The sequence below is a fragment of the Larimichthys crocea genome, chromosome XX (assembly GCF_000972845.2).
Source record: "Larimichthys crocea isolate SSNF chromosome XX, L_crocea_2.0, whole genome shotgun sequence".
Taxonomy (NCBI): Eukaryota; Metazoa; Chordata; class Actinopteri; family Sciaenidae; genus Larimichthys; species Larimichthys crocea.
The window spans coordinates 4,298,384-4,320,633 of record NC_040030.1 but is presented as its reverse complement, the minus strand read 5'-3'; positions in this window follow the sequence as shown (position 1 = coordinate 4,320,633).

Genomic DNA, 22,250 nt, shown 5'->3' with positions numbered 1-22,250 from the left:
AACACATCCCCAGCAACCCTACACAGCGCCGCACAACGGATCCTGTCTGAACGCAGCTATAGTTTGAGTATTTTGAAGCGGGGGTTGTGTGAGGTACATAGTCAGTGCATTAACTAGAGTATACGGCGGTCAGCGTGGCCTGTAGATGGAGAAGCAGATGGGGATCCGGGCACAGAAGCAGAACTGTACGCTGCCACAGAATTACATCAGAGTTACAGCAGCACAAACTCAAACCATGCACCATCGTGTTCCCGTTTGATGTGGCCAAAATATGCACGGCTCTGCTCCTGTGCAGGAATCCATGTCTGCCTGTCCAACCTGTTGGTGTTTGTACATCACGCCGGGACCGGTTGACTGAAAACCGGCTGAAACAAATGATCCACGTCTTTACAGACTTTTAGAATAACTGGGAGGCAGAAGGATGCGGGACGGGGAACATGGCAGCGGACAGCGCCACCACACCGAGCTTCAGAAACCCGAGGTCCTTATACCGCTCAGAGGCCACTACTGATGGGTTAGGGCAAAATAAAACAGACTGTAAAGTAAGAACAAAATGATAATTCACTCTGATTAGCCGGCTACTAATTGACAAAAACTAATTTTTCTGACCGCAGTTCATTATTTCATATATTTTTTACACCCGTCATGTTTTCTCAGCGCTAATATTCAAAAATCTGACAGGAAAACCCAGTGTCAGTCAATCCAAGAGCATGACCCTTGTTAGTACACACACACACACACACACACAGATTACAGTATTGTTTTTGGAATTAGACGAAGACAGATTCAAGAGAGATTAGTCTTCTCAGGCGACATAATCAGATTTCGTTTTTGGCCCCCGAGCGTCCTCTGGAGCAGCGCTGATCTCATCTGATCCCATCGCTGAGCACAACGGCAAAAAAAACAAAAAAACCCTCAGACTTAACCCTGCCCTCCACGTCCTCACTCTCCGTTTATTCCTTCTTAAACTTTATTTAAACTACCTCATTTATTTCCGAGCGCTGTGGTCCATTCTTCCTACATCTGCCTCTCTTCATTCTTCTTTCATCCATACCTTTTTTTTTTTCTTTTCTGCTAAACAAGTTATTTTTTTGCTCATTACCGCCTTCTGGAAGCATGAAAGTCAACCTAAAACCGACATTAAAAGACCGTTGTGTTTATTTGTGTCTTCGGTGCGTTAAAAATGCCAACTCGCTGGCCGGTGATGTCGGTTTCGGTGATGAGCCTTCCCATGGAGTTTACACCGCACACACTGTCTTCATTACAATAGATCAGTGGAGGCAAAAACACACACGCATACACGCTTGCACTGATATGTATAATGGGTCTCCCTTTTATGATGAGCAGCGGTAATTAAAAATGCCACTCCGCGTGACAAGGCGGCGTGGAAGGAGGAGGAGGAGGAGGAGGGATGGGAGATGGACGGAAGAAGGAGGAGGGGGACGGAGGGACGGAGGGAGTCTGGTCTGGTCCTCTCTTTAATGAGGATCCTAATCAACCCAGTGGAGGCTGCCCTGAGACCCCCCTGGTTCATTAGACCAGAAAAACCAGACTGCCAGCAAAAGGAGGAGGAGGAAAGAAGGAAGGAGGGGTGAAGAAAGGGAAGAGAGCGAAGGAAAAGTTTTCGCCGATTGATGAAGCGAAGTAGCGTTGGAGGAGGGGGAGGCAGGGAGGGAGAGACAGAAAGGAGGGGACAGATGGGAGGATGGCCAGCGGAGATAACAGCGCGGGTCATTGGGCGAGTCACGGCTGCCATCGATCCCCTGATTGGCTGTCTGAAGGTTTCAACACGGCTGCCAAACCCTTTAATACGGGGTGTCTCCTACTGTGTGTGGCCTTGTGCGAGTGTGTGTGTGTGTGTGTGTGTCAAAACGAGCGCTATCTGTGCCATATGTAGTCCATGTCCATGCCACCAGAACTGATATCTGTCCAACTTCCTCAGGAGGCTGATAAGAGACCTTACAGCTGCACTGATAAACACACACACCATCCTTTTCCCAGCCGGTGAAAAAACAAAAAAACCTGCAGGTGTGTGTGTGTGTGTGTGTGTGTGTGTTGAGTGTAACGTTTAGTGACGTGTGCACACTGTGAGGTGAGAGTGTTACAGAGTGTTATACTGGCCCTCAGCCCTTCCTTTCCTGTCCTCTCACATTGATTGGACAGCAGGACGAGGAACACACATCGCTTCCAGCAGCCCACTCGGCTCCTCTCCGTCCTTCTAAATGCCAAGACACAGTGTGTGTGTGTGTGTGTGTGTGTGCGTGTGTGTGTCACTATCAATTCTGTCTGAAAAATACTCAATATCTGCTCATGTTAAACAATACATATGGGTTTACCGGACCAGAAACAGGAGTCCTGTGTCGTTACATCAGGACGTGTGGGTGCATTACGACATTCGGCGTTCTGTTATTTCAGCGTAGCGGACTGCTGCTATGAATAACAGACCGTTGCTATGGACACAGCGCTGATTATAGGTTCTGGAGAAACAGAAGTTATACGAGCATTTAAATCAATGAAATCGTTTTTTTTTCCTCCCTCCCTCCTCTGCGTTCATTATCGACCTGCTGTGGTTTATTTTGCAGTAATGACCACCTTGCTGTGCATTATCACTCACATGTGCACTCATGTACATTTTTTTTTGCTGGGACGTGACTAAAAAAAAGAAACAGTGACCCAATGCTTTAAAATATGTACAACATGTTTGTTACCCGTGAAGCCTGAATAACGTGATTGCAACTGTTGCCTTTCTGGATCTGTGGTTCGTAACAGTAGTTACTTCAGCCTGACTCACAGCTGGTAACACATAAGCTCATTTGTTAATGAAGGCGTATTTGCGGGTTGCCCTCACCTGGTTGAGTGCATGGGTTTGAATCTAAGCCTCTTTTTTCCCCCCCCAGCACCACCAGAGCAGTTGGGGCGAAGGACTTTGCTCAAGGGCACCTCAGTGGTGGTAAAGAGGGCGAGGAAGGATTTCCGGATTTATCCTGCGCAGGCTGGGGGAATTGAACTGACCACTGTCCCTTTGCTGCATGTCATCCACAGACGTAGTATCCGTGACCCCACAGGTTCCCTGAAAAGCTGTCATGAATCTCAGTGTGGCGGCTCTCGCCATGGCCTGTTTGGCAGTCCTCCCCTCCGGAGTCTCTCGGCTAATCCAAAAACGGGCAAAGACGTGGATCCTGGGTGGAGATGAGGCGGGCTGAATGAAGCCCTAACAAGCCACCTGTAGCATTACCTATCGATGTTCCTAAATATGCATAACTTTAATATAATCTGAACAGGTCTATATAAAAGGGGGCTGCAACACAGAAGCACCTGTATCTGTGCTCGTATAGGCCTTTCCAGCCAACCTTGGAGCAGCGGTTGCACGCCGGGGTGCCTGTTGGCCTCGTATTCCTTGGCTGAATTCTGCGGTAGATGCTGCCATTACACAACAGAGCCACCACTGTGTTTAACAGCCGGCTGTTGGTTCAAATAATTATTTGTTTTTTTGTTTTTTTCTGAACCCAAAGCTGCCTGAACTGAGGAGAAAAGCTGAAAGATTGGTTTGTCCTTCACTCAGGGCTGCAGCTTTTGTGTTCCTCACACCAGGTCTTTGTGTTTGGGGCTTAGATACAAGTGGTCTCAAAATTTAAATGGCAGCCTTGCCACAAATAATATTTTTGTGACACTCACAACATACAATTTTCTTTGAAACCACATCTCAGAAGGTTTGACTCAATCTGTGGTATTTTTTACAGCTGTAATTTGGGGATATGCAGTAACTATCGCTGTTCATCGCCCGTCTTTTCCTGCTGCCAACGTTTGACTTGTGCAGTTTGCCCGTGTCTGAAGTATGATGTCAAAACTGTAAACATGTTTATTTCTGCTGTGAAGTTGGACATTTGGACATGGGGACTTATGGAGACTGACTCACTTCTGGAGCCAGCCTCAAGTGGACGTTAGAGGAACTGCAGTTTTTGGCACTTACGGATTGATTGCTGCTTGATCTAAACAACATGTTGTCTTCATTTCTTTCAAAAACGGACACAGGTATTAGGCTACAGGAGCAAGTTTTTTTTTCCATTTTTAATATTTGTGATTTATAGTTTTGCTATTTCTGCAAACTTTGAAGAACAAAAGCACAATCTGAAATCTCTAACACACCAAAAAACAGATGTTAAAACAGGTAAACGGGTGATAATGATAATGATGAAACCAAATGGGATTATAGTTTTAAGACTGTAAGCAAGAATGAACGGGATAAATGCTTAATTACTGAAGCCGGCTGCGGAGATAAAGCAAAGTCAAACACTTTGATATATAGATGAGTGGATGAGCTCGTAGAAAGCATCCACCTGTCCTGCACACAGCTACGATACTGTGACTACTCCACAAAGATTTCCATGCCAGACAACAAACATTCATTATGCTGGAGACAAACAATTCAAATTCTCCTCATCTAAATAGGCATTACAGCTTAGAGGAGTAAACAGGATTCACAGAGCAGCTTAAGTCTTTAGGATGCTGTTGTGCTTTTCTTGGCTTTGAGGATATTGAGGCTCCTCTCAGTGCTAAAATCGCTCCCTGGGTCGTACGCATCTCACTGCATTAGAATAATCACCTGTTTTGTTTAACTAAATTATGGAAAACAGGGGCTGCATTATGACAAAGCAAACAACTATTTTTAATCCCGAACGTGTAACTCGATTAAACGCAATTTGATGGCGCTCTTTTCCGACGGTGTGGGCGCAGCTAAATCGATACGTACTTCACACAAAAAGTTTGCCGCTTAATAAAATTTGTGCATTTAATAAGCAAATTATTCTAATCATAAACCTCTTGCCAAAGCAATTAGTGATAAATTATAATCTTATGATAAATTATCTTGTGTTGACAGCCTGGGGGAATGCTGCAATCAAACATTAATTATTCATTGGGTAATTAAGTTCATAGGTGTTTCTCCCTCCCCTTTCCTCTCGCTCTCTCACTTCATGTCTTTCTGGGAGGTGTAGGTTGAGTGTCCGGACTTTAGTCGTCTAAACTTTTCGTCACATCACTGTGCGCCAAACTCAAGGCACCACTAAAAACCAATGTTGTTGCAAACTTTCTGGTTTGTGCAGCAGCGGATTTCGTGTGACCAGGTGTTATAGAAGTCGATCAAAAACGAGAAAACATTTAAATATTAAAAGAGACGAGACAAGACAGCTTGCATCAACGCTGAAAGCTCATCAGGGCCGGAGCTACCGCTGAAGACACTGATGACATGTCTTCATTATTGTTTCTGGGAATTTGGGAATTGGGAAAGTTTGCAGCCAAATTCAACATGGTGGGTTTTTAAGGCTTATCCTGAGAGTCTTTAAATGTGAGAGTGAGTTAAATAAAATAACAGGATTTAGTATGACTCAACCAGAATTGACTTCCTGGCTGCGTGGAGAACAGAGTTTAGATTAAAAATAACAGAAAATATAACAGTCAGATGCATCAGGGTCGCAACTATAAAAAAGAAAGTTTGAAATGCCTCAAACAACCCAGATCACTCAGTGCCATCTTCAATTTACTTGTTGTGTCTGTCCATCAGTCCAAAAACCCCAAAGACATTTGGAAACAACAAACCCTCACGTGTAAGACGCTACGTCCTCCAAATGTTTTGACGTTTGACAGATTCGCAAAGTGAATCGTTTTCAATATCAGTTCATCTTCAAACAGATTCATCGTTTGGTCGATAAAATGTTAAACAAAGTTTGAAATGCCTCCTTCAACTTCTCGGATCCCTCAGTGATGTCTTCAACTTGTTTCATAGACTTTAAAAAAAAATCATATAAGACAGAAACAGCAAATCCTCACGTTCCACGACCTCCAAACGTTTCACTGCCATGTTTACATCCATGTCTGCCAAGACTCATAATATGAGCTTCATACAGTGAGGACTTTGAAAGACTTCAATAAAAAGGTGAAACAGAAGTTAAAACTATAATGTCATCCTGATTCAAATGACATTTTTTCTCATAATTACTGCCTCTGGGTTGTAGTTTACATCCATCTGTCTGAACATTTGTCATGATTCCAGGGAATAATTTCCAATGTTAGACGTGCTGTCTACTTTTTATAGATGAGTACAGCTTCCTCACATGGCCGCACAACAATCACCTGAAGCTTAGTATCAGCAGCACCAATGATTTTGTGGTGGATGACAATGTTTTGGATATACAGTAGATTTTGCCTTTTAACCTGGAACCACAGAAGATCTGTATGATCACCACAGCTGCAAGGTGGGCACCCAAATTTATTATCCGACTGAGTGTGAAATATGGTCACCATCTCCTCATCTGTTCCCGACTTTTGGCGTCAAATAACGTCCATAACAATGTTTTTACAGAACATTATGGTGGCACAAATGACTATTAGCTACAGAGACCAAAACTGTTTTTTGTACCAGGCTGTAAACATGTTTATTTCTGCTGTGAAGTTGGACATTTAAACATGGGGACTTATGGAGACTGACTCACTTCTGGAGCCAGCCTCAAGTGGACGTTAGAGGAACTGCAGCTTCTGGCTTCACTTCACAGCCACCGAGATTGCCGTCGCTTGGGTGGCACAGTGAAGTTGACCTTTGGGATAAATTATTATTATTCACAAGAACGGGATGGACTTGAGTTCACAGTGACCTCTGACCACCAAAATCTATTTTTGAGTCCTCAAGGACGTTTCAAGGAATCCCCTCAAGGCATTCGGACATCCTGAAAAACAAAAACAGACAAAATACTTGAATTTGACTAAACATTTTCGCTCTAAAATCAATAAATATAATGTGGAAAAAAGTTTTTGGTGTCAAGCCAAGCATTTGTTTACAGTTGCACTGGTTGAACTTGGCGTGTTTCCAAAAATCCTGGCTACAGACAAGAAAGTCAAAACCCAAGTTAAACATTTTACAAAGATGTTCCCTTACAGTATTTTACCCTGTTTCGTTGCTCATGTGGAATTACTGACATGGAACACGCCCATCTGCTGAAACGCTCGGATCATCTTTTTAGTCCTGACTATCAGCATCTGACTCAGGCAGAGCAGATTTGACAGAATCAGACTGTATGCAAAACCTACAACAACAAAAAAACCTGACTTTGTCATGACAATTCAAACCTCAGCTCCTCGCCACACACAGACAACGTACCAAATTGTGTTCTGAAAATAACCGGCCGGCCCAGATATGTCAGACGTGGGGTTTGAAAAGGACAAAGCGCGTTCCCGGTAAAACAACGGCAGCATTCATCAAGTTCAATTACATGGAAGAGACATCAAACTCAGACAACAGGACGAGCGACGCAGCTCGAGTTTTAGGATGTTTTTTTTTTTTTTCTTATTAAAGGTTTTTTTTTCGGCCTCCCTCACTGGAAGAGACAGCCTATTACCAATAACAACTTGGATGAAGACATGAGGGAGATTAAAGAATCAAAGAAATAACGAGCTCTAACTGTCCCTCTTTGTTTTTCGCTCATAGCTTTGCTTCAGACATCTGTCAGATCCGGGCTCTCTGATTCCTTCACTGTGATGGAGTGGCGTGCTGCTGCCATCTAAAGGTGTAACACGACTTTCCTTGGGGCTTCAGTTCAGTGCTGTGTGTGTGTGTGTGTTCGTGTGTGTGACAGAACTATGAAACGCTTCATTACGACTTCACCCGATACGTTTCTCCTCAGGTCCGAGCGGAATACTTCTCCTGTGTGAAATATAAAAGATCAACTAATGGCTTCAGAGTGCCACTTGTCGCTGAGGATGTGTTGCTGATTGGCTGCGGCGGGGTGAGGAGGTTGGAGAAGGACGAAAGTGAGAGATTTAATTAGACAAATAATGCTGCTGTGTCCAATTTACAGGCGGTGATATCACTGTAATGCCTTGTGAGCTCCTGCAAGTACAAATTATTCAGGTTTTCTATACATACATGTGTATGTTAGGAAAAACAACATGCCTGACATGTAAAAAACTTCATTATTCTACCTAAAAGTATGAATAAAAATCTTTTATATTTGGAGAACATAAACACTTTGTTACATCCTGAACATTAAGCCCTTAAACCTGAAGCGAGGGTTGCTCTGCTGCGCGTCGTTCTAATAAACATTTGACTAAAATAACAAGTAATTCAATAATCTGAATAGAAAGCTTATCCAGAGGTTAATGAAGCTCTGAAGACACTCTGTGCTGCATATTCATCATTCTGAAGTGCTCCTGCTGCCTGTTCAAGTTAAGTTGTCTGAATTAATCTTTGCCACCTGAAATACAGCATAATTAGACGCCTTAGATCAGTTTCATCACGTATTATACCACAGCAACAATAAATACTTTTATCTCATCGAGGGGGCAACCGTCCATTAAGTGGTGACACTTCTGATTGGCTGGCTGCCGTGATTTATTTTTAGATAACCGCACGGCTTTGACGTTGTTGCCTCAGCTGCCTGGAAGAATACTCAGCCGTTACTAGGAAACAACTTCTCACTTGTTGGGAGAGTTAAAGTACAAAGTTAGTGTTTTATTTGTGACTTTGCCTCAACTCGACGGTGAAGTTACCTCCGCCTGTAACCTCGTCGTCCTGAAGTTAGTCAGCTTTGAACATACTGTAACATTTTTAATCATTTTCGTGATCACCTCAGTGTCTTCAGTGACGTTATCCAGCTCCGAAGAAAAGCACCGTCAGGTTTATGAGGAGGTCACTCTGAGCTCGGTCCATCTTTGCTCTTAATTGGTTAAGTTATCCTCCGTTAGCGTTAACTCATTAATATCACTGAAGACGATTTTAACCCTTTATCCAGCTGCTCACTTTCACAAGATACATCTGCCGCTTTCATTTTCAGAAGCTCTTCCAAGAACCGAATGTAAAGAAGAACCAACGTGAAAATCAGGATAACATTGGTGCAACGCTGAGGGACTTGCTCATGTCACTGATATCTAAAGACACTGTACAAAAAACTAACAGAAAAAACTATTGACAATATGTACAATGTTAACTGTAAAAAGTAAAGAAACCTCAGGGTGAAAATGTGAGAGGACGTGATGTAACGACCTGAACACGAGTTATATTCACAGCCTTCAGTCACTGTCAAACAGCCTTAGAGAACGCAGCAACAATAGAGCTCATAGAACAATGAGAAGAAAAGACTAGTCAAAGATTTGCCTCATAAGAATGTTAAAAACTTTAATATATACATATCACAGACAGGATTGTATAAAAAGGTTCCAAGAAATATCAGGAAAACTCATCTCTGACGCAATATTCACAGAAAATAATCTACTCGAAATTCATCCAGATTGTTCATTTTGTGTTCAGTTTATCAGTAGTTCTGTTCTGTTCTGTTATATATTGAATAACCATAAAACATGTCACTCAGTCAGCGGTTTGGAGTTTACTCAATGATAGAAAAGTGGTCTCTTACGGAGGGGTTGGGAGGCACCGCTCGACAACATTTTTCTTCAAAAACAGTTTTCTCCTTAACAAAAGAGGCCAAACAGAAAATACAGAAAATATTTTTACCACACCAAAAAGAGTTTCTGTTGAATAAAATAGTGCAAAAACTGGTGACATTTTGATTTAAACCACTTCGCTCTGATATTACGGTAAATAAACAAGAATACCGCTCGATAACAGACACCACAAAACATATTTTACTCTCCACCAAAAAAAACTATTGAGGTTTAATTCACTGATGCTAAAAACAGATTTGATGTTTTGATCCCGACCACAGTATCAAACGCGTAACACACCCTGATGGGTTCCATTATACAAAATAATGCACGGTTACGCCCGGATATTGGAACAACTAGTCGTGCATTATCACTTGAATACCAGCCTTAAACAAACACAGGACAGCCAAACTCTTTTCTGCTCATTAAAAAGTAGGAAAACTCTCAGCAGCCACAATTCAGAGGACATCAGTGCACACACACACACACACACACTCATCATGGTTTAATCAGTGCGGATGTACTGTGGAGGCCCTTTCCCCCTTCGGTGCCAGGCGCTATTGTGGTGATGTCTGCACTGGCATATTGATGTCAAGTCTTTATTGTGTGGGTTTACGGTAGAGAGAGAGTGTTGATTATCTTGTAACCTCTCCACCCTTCTCTCTACACCTCGCTCCCTCTTAGCTAACAACGTCAATGTGTGTGTGTGTGTGTGTGTTTGTGGGTTTAGTCTAATGAAAGCATGTTCACGCCAAAGCCTCAATCAGACACTCTTATGGCTGCGTCTATGTGCTGGGTGTCTCTTATCCCCATCGCTTACATAAAAAATAAAAAAAGAGCTTTGAAGGGTGTTTGTGTTGCTCCACCATGTCTGACTGTCACTGAGCTACTGCTGCCTCCGTCCTTGTTCTAAACCCAGATATTAAAGTTGCACGGCGCCAAAGATGCAGCGAGCGATGATAGAAGATCTATACACAACCGGGAGAGGGAGAAACATAAAGCAGGGTGTGGGAGAGTAAAAGGAATAGTTTCTGAAAGTCAGACATCCAAACAGGCAGACGATCACAAAGACGGAGTCGTGGTTAGATCTGCAGACGGCTCCCGCGACCAGAGACATGATAGAAAAGAAGAGAGTGAATGAGCACAATGCAAAGGATGACAGGCATTTTGCTCTCCTATCAAAGTCTATTAATGTCAGCGTCACACCTTTTCTGCTGTCATGTGCGCTTGTGCAGGGGGTGGACAAAATAATAAGAACACCAAGCAATCTAATGCGTTTCAACGGCATAAAAACAACTCATTATATTCGTTTTTCTGGTTGAGGTGTTGGTTCGACTCATTGTTTTTGAAGCTGTAGTTTGTGGTGTTGTACTGGACTGCAGTATTTCCACAGTTTTGACTCCAAACTCGTCTCTGTACAGCTGTCCCTAAGAGAATATTCCAAAGAGAGAGCATCATTAGGTACAGATGAGATAATACACCAACTTGGTCATGTCTTTGGTCAGTAGACGCTGGTTGTGCAATGTGCAAAAACTGATTTGAATAGGAATAATAGCACCAGACCAGATAAGTCACGACCCTCTAGTAGAACATGAGAAATCTCGGCTCAGACTACATGATATCAGCACAATAATGGCCTGATCTAATAGTCTAGTGTTGGAAATGAAAATAAGTTTCAGACGTGTCACAGTGGAGGATGACCAACCCTGAATGCCTGACAATGTCACGTCCTGACCAATCACTCACTCACATCATACAGGATCAGTAAAAGATTGAAAGGCAGATGTTCAACTTGTAGTCTGACATGTCCTTTGGCTAAGTAACTGCAAGAATCTAAATGTCTAATTTAACAGTGACCATAATCAGCCCTCGCTGTGTGTTTTACAGTCCTACATTATATAACTTTTACTTGTATATTTGTGTTCATGAGCGTATAATCAACTATCAACATTTCTGAGACCTAAGCAGAGAGCAGGGCCTTTTCTGCAGAGTCCGCCATGTTGAACCATGCTGCAGTTGCCCAGAACTGTAATACAGAGATAAAAGTGGTTTAAGAACGCAACCGTCGCTGGACAAGAACGCAACCGTCGCTGGACATGAACGCAACCATCGCTGGACATGAACGCAACCGTCGCTGGACAAGAATGGACAAATTGGGGAACTAGTGTAGAATCAAAGTCCAGGCACTTCTTTTAGTCGGGTCAAATCCGTCAGGTGGAACATCCTCTTACACGACGTACAAATCCATATCCTTTTGCTTTAATTGGTGACCTCTTAGCAGCAAACACTGCCCTTTAACCGTCTATAACAAAGCATTAAACTGATAGAAGCAGCACACTGCCTGAGAAAAAGAGCTGCCTGGGGCAGAGGCAAAAAGGTTCTTCCACTTAGTCCACCGACTCACATGTGGTAGATTTATTTATGTGAATACAGAGTTGTGATGTCTGGCATGTTCACCTCTAGACTCCCCTCCAGTGTACATCAAACCCGAGACAGCAGAAATTGAGGAGTGATGGTAATAAACAGCCCCCCTAAAGCACAGAGCGATCTGTTGTAAGATGAGTTATGATGTGAATAAAATTTGAGATGAATGTGAAGTGTGTAAAGAAAATGCGACTGTTAAAGTGTTCAATGAAGCCAGTATGAAGGTACATCAATTCTATGCAAAACAATACACCCATAAAGCCAAACAGTATTCTTCTAGTTAGTTTGTACTGAACCAACAGGGCAAACACCAACAACATGCCTCAACACCACAAAACATGTCCAAATACCCACAAAAAACTAATTACTACCAAAAACCAACCAACGCTTCCACATGCAGCATCACGACAGCAGCAAAAACTCAAATTAGTCAACACAGGCTGGTAGCTTCCCAATATTCCCACATACCTACTGAACAAAACTGAGCCATGGACACACGGCAACCAAAAGTAACGTCAGCTCTTACCTTTGTGAAGCGAAGAACTGGGGAAAGAATCCTTGAGGAAACAACAAGAAGTTAGCTCCCCTTGTGTAGTCCACGGTGTGAAGGTTGGTGGTTCCCAACCACACCTGCATGCTAATAGGCTACCAGCTAACAGCAAAGACAGGAAATCCTGTGGAGTTCATCAGGTGACAGGTGTAAACACCTCCACAACATGTCCACCTGTGTTTTTAGGGTGCGTTTCATTTATGTTGCAGCTAGTGCCGTTGGTCATGTGACTGCACTGCCACACACCTAACTGAATGCAGTTTGACTTGCCTGGCAAACGTGGTATAGAACATGTGAACTTATATAACAATAATATTATATTCTGTTTTGTTTCAATCTGTTCCAACAAATGATGAAGACAGAGAGTTAAAATTTGCATGTTTTAGGTCAAAAACACTTAAATGAAGTGTTAAAAGTTGGAAGTACTACTACTAATTTAACTACTCTTCTCTCCTCGGTGTTTACCATTAACGCTGGCCACATTTTAATGCAACACAGAGCTGTTTTAAAAAACATGTCAAAGTCATGAGTACAGATTCCTCCATCGAAACCCTTTACACTGAAAAGAAGTGTCTGACGAGACCCCAGACAACCTGATCGCACATTTTATTCACCTAACGTCTAAAATCTATGTTCAGTAAAACGTTTAAAACTCCCTCTACAATTCCAGTTGTCGATTTTTGCTCTTTCTTCACATATTTAGTCTTTTTCTGCCTATAAAACTGTCAATTTTAAACTATTTTGACAATAAAAGACGGCATAATCAGCCATAAAAATAATAAAAAGTGTATTATTTCTCTCTTTCTTGGGTCATTAAACGCCTCCCAAATCTCTAGAAATATACATAAGATAACCCTGATGTCCTCAGCTGCATTTTCTTTCATTAATTGCACAAATTCCACATTTCGAGGTGTGATGTGTGCCTCCATGTGTGTGTTTATGTGTGCAGTAGTAATAGCAGCACTCTTTATTTGTCTCGCTTGCACTTCCTCGTGTTCGCAGCTCTCCATCTCAGTTCCGGGGCGCTATACAGCTGCAGTAATTGCCACCAGAGCGATTGCTCCTCATTAGATGCTATGGAAGCTGTAATTGGCCATCTCAGGCACAGCGATCAATGCCACCGTTATTACCAGGATTTCAGGCACCCAGGCCCCAGACAGCGGGCCCAGGCGAGGCCAAAGGGGAACTGGGAGGAGGAGGAGTGGGGGTGGAGGTGAGGCTCCACAGCTTGTTATGGCTGCACAGAGACCGGACAACCGCTTGTCTAGGTGTCTATCGACAGCTCGCCATCCAACATGTATCTGCTCTCTCCGTCCAGCTCATTGACACCTTTCCCTGCACAGAATCTTGTCTTTTGGCCTCTTCCCATCTCTCACCCTGCCTTATTAACGGGACTCCTTTCACGCCCTGTCAAAGGGTCATATTGTGCCCAATCTGCAGCAGGAATCCCAGTATAACAACTATTACTGTGTGAGTGCATTTTGCTTCATTTCAGCAGTATATTTCTGCACGCCTGACTTTTAAAACATCACAGTGTTCTGCCCTGCGAAGGCAAACAGCAGTAACTACACCAGCGAGGAAAATGAGGCTTCCTTTGGATTTTTGGTTGAATTTTGGAGTTTTGTTTTTCTCTAAGATGTCAGTTAGGGTGTCAACAGGGTGTTCTAAACTCTGGTGTCCGTGCATATCAGCAATATTATGTTGGGTTATGTGCAGAATCGTTTCTTTCATTGAGTTCTATGCAAAGTGTTTTCAAGCTACCTTTAAACCTCAAGGAAGGAAGACAAGCAGAACAAGAGAAAAGACGGCTGTCCTTCGAGACTCACAGCGAATATATCATCAACGCGGATCATTACAGGTCATGATTTAATTCAAGTCGAAGACATCTTTACCACAATGTGTTCTTTAAACCTCTATAAGAATTTTACTCCAGTCAAACATCCCATTATCACTCCCTTTCTACCCATTACCAGATATACATAAAAGCCTCAGACATCCTCCAGACAGACGTATTGTTGCCAGGTTCGGCTCTCTTACCTCTTTTAACGCTCTGCTTTTGTGGATTAATTTATCTCACCATTAGCCAAGAAGCTTTCCTCCCCCATAAAGCAGACTCTGTAAATACAGTGTAGACGAAAGCATACTTTTCTTCCCTAATGCAAAGAGGCTTCATTAAGTGAAAGTTATTTATACATCCATACCACATGATGGAGGTGTTGAGTCATTTTGAGCTTTGTCGATGTTCTTTAGAAACTCAATCCCTCCAAAACTTTTCACATTTATTAATTTAATATCTCAAACTTTTCTTTTAATGCTAAAGAGTCTCTGTGGATCATGTTTTAACGTGTATTAACACTAGTCACAGATCCTGAGTTTATCATTTATATCTGTGTGAATCCTGTATAGGGGAACCAAAATGAAAGGCTGGTGTAGTAATGCAACATCTTATTGGGTTTCAGAGGCAGTTGGTTCACCTGTTTAGAGAATAGTTCTGGTCTTTTGGACGTCCGCAGTCATCTCAAACTCTTCATTTAGCTTGGACTTGATCTCTGTGGTCTTGAAAGTACTCTCAGACTTCAATGAAATAACTCCAGCATCATCCACAGGTTAGGCTTTGCCAAGTTGCCCATTCTGTAAAGCTAAATCATTTCAAATTGTTGCGGTTCAAGCAAGGAATAGGACCCAACAGACTACAGAGGCAGAACTGGTGCAGGTAAATGGTTTATTATCACAAAATGTACATGAATGAATGAATGTAAGCTTACCGACAAGATCAAATTTAGAAAAGATGGTTCAAACAAGCAAACAAATCTGTAAAGGAGGAGGCTAAGTCCACAGTTCATGAATGAGGAAAGGTCCAAGAAAACAAAGAAGTGGTCTGAACCAGACTGGACAACAAAACATGAGGAAAGACTGGAAGACTTGAACATAGAACGAAGACGAACTGACACTGAAAGCAAGGAACAAGGACTAAATACACAAGTAATGTCACAGGTGAAACCAGTCAAGGTTGGATGGGAACACAACAACGGCAGGAAGCCAAGTCCTCACAGGTAGAGGGGAGAATTACAAGATATGAGAGGAAACCCTGAACAAGAAACCCAAAACTATGACACAAAGTGGGGGTCTCTGGTCTAATGTACATCTATCATGGGGTAACATGAAAACATCTAGAAAGGTTTAGGTGACCATCTGATGAGAATGAGTGGTCCTCTACTTATTCTGCAGCTGACTGCAGATGGTGGACAAACAGGAGCTGGATGAGGATAAGGAAGGATAAAAAAAAAAAAACATTACGACAGATCCCAGGCTCATTAAAATGCCTGTTGTAAAGTCGGATAAAGACACATTTTCAGTCCAGGCTGTATAACCTCCCATAACTTGTTTTATGTGCAGTGAAGGCCTGGTTATGTGTCGCCTATTAGAAACAACCTTGTTTTAATTTGGTACCGCGTGACTCATCGCAATCCAGAATGACGAGTCTGGTTTCCGAGGACGTTTCATCGCCTATATCGTCCTGGAATATTAATCCAGTGATTTAGATTTTAAAAAAAGGATTTATTAAATGAGATTAACAGTTACATAAACTGTGAGTCTCAAGCTTTTGCTTCATATACTGAAAATCTGGCATATTGTTTATGAGACCCACAATCTTACATCAGCTCAGGAAAGAAGGTCCTGAGAACTCGTCGAACCGTGAAACAGCCGAATTTTCGCCACAACGCTAATAGCACACAGTAATTCCAATGATTGGCCGCGGCCCCTGATGATACGAAAAAGCTCTGCAGCATTTGCTGTAATTAATAGCAACACCACATGGCGGGGTGGCTTATGATCAATGTGCATGAAAGCTGTAATCACCAGTATCACTGTAACAGCCTGAGTCGATCCAGCTCGGGAGAATTACACATTTGATCAAGAATCTGAGGAGGGAGGCTATTGAACGTCCGCGCTCACAGCTTCACAGCATTCCAGTGCGCCGTTATTAAATACTTTCAAAGAGCCTTTAAAGACAGTGTGGGTTCTGTTATCTATTGAAGGAATGAAAGGTTAAATCATTTCTAATCATATAAGCAATAATGCACTTCATCTGTACAAGGGAAGAACAGTTATTGATGCAGGGGGGAGTGTATTTGTGGTGTCACACTGCCCTCTTTAGGATGTATGTGTGATGTAAATAATAGCAGGTGGAGCAACATTATGAATGAGACCACAGAGGGGCAGTATCTGCATGTTGTTTGAGTATTTCTCAATCATTGATGATCATGGTACTTTGTCTGAACAAAATCAGCTGTACTAGTTGTTAGAGGTCCAAGATCTTGGACTCAAGTTACCCTGTAGATCGAGTAAGAATATGATCAACTCAAGGGTTGACCAAAGTGGGGCCCATGGGCCAAAGTTGAGCTCCCATAAAGCTCTGTTTGGCCCAGTGGATGTTCTTTGTGTTCAGACGTTTTGTTTTGTTTTAAATAAAAACTATAATATGAGTTGTTTTTGTAAAGTAGACATAGATTTTAACATGTAGTATTTCTAATTATTGATTATTTTTGAGATATTTTATATAATCTGAGGACGGCAGCAGGCAGCTACAGAGAAGAAGGCTCTGTCAATCCAAGGTTCAGTGCTTGGTTCCTGGGTGGTGGAGTCAGGATATAGAGGGCTTTGTGTGTGAGGTGTCTTCTTGTGGCCCACTTGTGGGTTCTTGTGGTTTTGTGTGGAACCTCTGATCTACACAACTTAAAAATTGAATGTACACATGAGCTTGGTTTGTCTAGACAGAGGCATCTTGTGCTGTAAAACCTTGAACTGGAAATACATTTCTTAGTTTCTCGTGTGAACCAAGAATAAAAAAGATCTAATGATGTTTTGAATGTGCACTGTGGGTCTTCACCTCCCTACCTTACAATAAGCGGAGAAGTTAAGATACGAAGACTTTAATCCGATCTTTGTTGCTGACAATAAATTCATGATTAGTCATAAACATTAACATAGAATTTGACACTTTCAACATTTACGAAATAAAGCCGGTGTGCCATCTGAAGCACGGCTGAGGTCAAAGACAGAACGACTCGATCAATGCCAATTAAACGCGTGGAGATGAAACCGGTTTGGAGGAGTGAGCGACAGTCTTCTGTGTTCGTATTCCTGATGGATGTATAATTAATTGATGGAAGCTGTGTAACTGTATCGACCAGGTGTCGCCTCATAATTAAAAAGCTTATTTTGAGAAGGAATTGAAAATGAAGTTTAAATGAAGCCATTTTTATTAATGAGGCCCTCAGGCTTAGAGCGCTGCACGGAGAATACCAATGACAACGACAGCTCCACGAGTGAAGCCACAACAACATCGCCCACTGGTGGATGTCTACAGTACTGGTCATGAAGCCTGTTAAGAGGTGGGAGCATTAAATGTTTCTATTTGATCACTCATACTTTAATGAATATGAATATTACCATGGGGAACTAATGTTAGATAGATTGTCTGATTATACTGTCAACTGTTATGATCACACTAATATCAAGTTGTACAAATATATTAAAATTATACTGATATTAAAACTCTCTTTATTTATCTTCTTATTTTTCCTTAAAGCCGCATTTAGGTTGTTGGGTCTGAAGATTTTTGTGTTTTTTCAGGATATATAAGGATTGATTTTGTATTTTGATTTGGTTTGGTAAGATTCTGGTGACTTATGTGATGTTTTTATTAATACATTTTTACATTAAGTTGACATCAATACACAGAACTGGAAATATTTATAATTACGTTGATATTTATGATGATTTTTTCACGGATTTCCACCCAATTCTAGTTTAGCTGTGATGAAATCTCATGGAAGCTGTAAGACTGTGCTGTGAGGGAGATCCTGACCCATCATGCATAATGGAAAGAGACAAAGACATTGTGAGTTCAAGGGTCTTTCCTCACGTCACATCACATAATCACCATCAGTAAACAGCAGGACTTAGGCTGTTTTCTGGGGGACAGTTCACCAAAGAGTCGGCAGGGACGACTGACCGGGTTGCACAGACTTCTCTGCATAAACTCAAAGATCTTCTCTCGTATAAGTTGCCAAAGTCACTACCAATTACCACATTACTGTTGTTTGTTAGAACAACGTGGGTTGCTTAAAATTTCATCACTTAATCGCCCGAGATAAACAGCGGGAGTTCACCGAAGAGTCGGCCCGGGAGGACCGACCAGGTCACAGTGACTTTTACACATTCTCATGCAGTAATAGTACGCTGTAATGTTGTTTGTTCTTATAATGGAAATTCGCATTACTTCAAAAAAGCTGCATTAAATTAAAGAGGAAGTTCTGTTTTTTAAAATGAAAACAACGCGTTGATGTCCATTTCTTTCTGCTTTGGAGATAGAGCTGTTTGTTGATGATCATTTGCCTGAACTGTTGCAACATTCAAGACTTCTACTGGAGTCTAAAGAGTTCATGGATACACTTTAGTTACCATTAACCAGCTGTATTTCTTGACAGTTCTCCATCATGTGTTACAGTAATACTTCACAACCAGTCCTGGAACATTGTCTGCTGCTCAGGGGTATCGGTTTTACTGAACTAAGAAGTTGTCCCTGACTGGACCAACAAGGCCAGACTGTCCTCTTTAGGAGTGTGGTACATGTTAACCTTATATTTTAAAGGACACATCTTCATGAGACGAGGCCCCTGAACTGGGAAGAAGAAGTTGCTCCTCCAATGCTTTAAGAGTCTTCAGCCTGCAAGACTCCATTCCTCCACATGATGCCAGTGTTGCGCTGCTGAATACTCCCCTCTGTTCAGTTGGCCTCCTCTTCTCCTCACCCTCCAACAACCGCCTGACACCAGCTGTACAAGTCAACTAATGTAAGAGGGCAGACAGAATTATTGATCGATTGAGCATGAATCAAAAAAAGATCCAACAACCCGCAGATAAAAATCCATCACGGAGCGTCCACTGACTTTCTTTCCACTTTTATGTGTAAAGCGTCTCTGTCCATTTCCACTGTGCTGATGTATGTGACTACGTCCACCCCCACCCGCCTCCCCTCCACTCATTCTGATGCATTATTGGTCCACTCTGCTGGACCCAGGAAGCATCGGGAGATAAGGAAAAAAAAAAGGCCAGGCTTTGCGATCCCTCAGATAGCACCTAATCACATTCATTACATCAATTAGGGCAGGCCAACACAACACCGGGCTGGGAGTCAGACCTCCATCTCCTGCTGATCGATGCTAAAACACAGGGCACATCCTCTAGTCTTCAACCTGCACCTCGTAGACCTTCCAGACTGGTCCTCCAACATTGTTATGGAGTTTACCATCAATCTACATAAGTTTCTGAATGTTTCTTGAAGCTTTTTGTCAACTTATTGAATATATTTCCATGAATTTCCATTAAAATACAAACAAATTAAACCCAGTTCTAATCTAGATGTGAAGTTAAAGGCCTCCCATAGACCGCCAGTGTTAAATTGATCAATAACACAATGCAAACGTACTGCAATAAAACAAGCTTCATCATATCTATACAATCACACACAGTGTGTAAACACATTCCCAGTATATTGGCAAACCGATCCATTCAACAGTAGACCTGTGGTGCACTTCCAGTGGCGAGGATATTAAATGGTTTAAAGCAGGAATTGAATACACATCCTGAAATCCCCTGTGTGTGACTCAATCCATATAATGATTACCAAAGTAGAATCTTTAAGAGGGCACAAATTTGGTATCATATTTTAAGTCCATGCAGCAGTTAAGCCCTGCACAATGCTTCCTTGAATGATAAATATAAAATCATAATCTGAGCCGGCCGGTCATTAGATGTAATTTCAACAGAAGCTTCGGCGCGATGACAAACCGCAGAGCTGCTTCCTCTTTCTGCCGATAGATAACAGAAGCGACGCGAGGCGGAGGACTCCAAATGTCAGGTAGAAAATAAAGAGAAATTTCACCACATCTCCGAGTTTCACCAGTTCAATAAGCTCGACGGTGGAATCCTCTTTAGCAGAACCAACCTGAATCCAAATCCTGAAAATATATTCATTTAGTCTTTTTTTAAGACTATTTCTTTGCCTTTATTGGACAGTTTGGCAGCTAAGAGACAGGAAATATAGGGAGAGAGACGTATGACGTACAACAGTGGGCCGTGGCTGGACTCGAACGAGCGACGTTGTGCTTATATGGCAAGACGCAACTCGTCAACATTTCGTAGACAGCTCGGCTTCTTAGCTTCTTTTGGTAACGACCTCTTTGCCTCAAACGTTATGTCCATAGAGGCTGTTGAGCCTCTCAGCTCCTGTTCTGGCACAACACTGGCTCCACACCTCCACTACCTGGGTCTATAAACCTCTTCTTCTTAAAAAAAAAAAAACACCTGTGGTTCAAACACTAACACTCCCCCAGTGCTCCTAGCTCCCAGTTTGGATGGCTCAGCTATGAAACTGGGTTAACATGAGCTGACAGCAGCTACACTTGTCAGCAGTTTACTTCACTGTCCATCGGGAAACTCTGTAAATCACAGAGAATTGAGGGCGGAGCATCAGAGGCAAAACCAGAAAACCTTTTCTCCATAAAATATGATCCAGTTTCACCAAAATCGGTGAAATAGTTGGTGCTGTGTGACTTAGTGTGAGCACTGACGTACAGCAGAGACACCATTCACCTGATTATGAGTCAGTGTGACATTAACATGATTTAAATTTGTTGTTTTATGGTAGAAAAGTTGTTGCACAATGTTGCATTAAACGTCTACAGAATGTTGATTAACAGCTGAGACCAGGATAAGTGTTAAATGACCCTAAATGTTACGTACAGGGAGGTTCTGCACCGTCTGAGGGCGACGTGCAAATATCCTCGCAGACACGAGTGCAGACGCTTCATTCAGATGGTGAGAGTCACACAGAGTTTGAGCTGATGACACATGTAACATGTCAAAAGGTTAAAACCACATGGCCCACTGCACTGCACTGCACTGTACTTCCCCCCCTGCAGGTGTTGCATGTGGACGAGGAGCATGTGACACGCTCAGGTATGGCGTTCACGTGTGGAATGTCGCCTCGGGCGCTCAGAGCATCGATCAGATGTCTGAGCGGTGACCGGCGTGATTGACGGCTCTGCCTGAGAAATATTCACCCATTTTGAAAGCTAAACGACTCGTGACCGTCACACGTGCGCTTGTCATCAGTGACCTCCTGACTGCGTCGGTTGGCTTCCTCCTGAAACCTTTTCGACTTCCTCCACCACCACCACCACCTCCACCGCCGCCACCGCCGCCCCGCCGGCGACAGAAAACCTGGTGACACCGGGATGAGCGACAGGCGAAGAAGAGGAGAAATGGCGCCGAAAACTGGAGGGAGATAAAATGGATAGATAAGGTCGGGGCATCTGAGAGGAAAAAAAAAATGGGAGAGTGGATAGATTGCGACAGAAGAGAGAGAGAGACGAAGAAGAAGAAGAAGAAGAAGAAGAAGGGGGATGGGGGGGAAGAAGAGTGATGCTATTGATACACTGCAGAAAGAGGAGAGGAAGGAGCACTCCATTTTTTTCTCCTCCTCAAAGTGCTATCGGAAGACATACATTACAATGACAGCACTGTGACCACGCCAACCACATAAAAAACACACCGCCTTTATTTCATCTCCCACAGATAGTTATTAATAAAAACCAGGACAGGGACACACTCGCAGAGACAGAGAGAGGGAAAAAAATAGATGAGAAAGAGCGATGGAGAGTCGAAAAAAGGAGAGACGATCATGTCGTGAGGAGGCTTGTCCGCCTGACAACGTGAAGTCGAGACCAATGAGGACTCACACCTCCATTTGTCACCGCCATGAAATAAACCGCCGGTC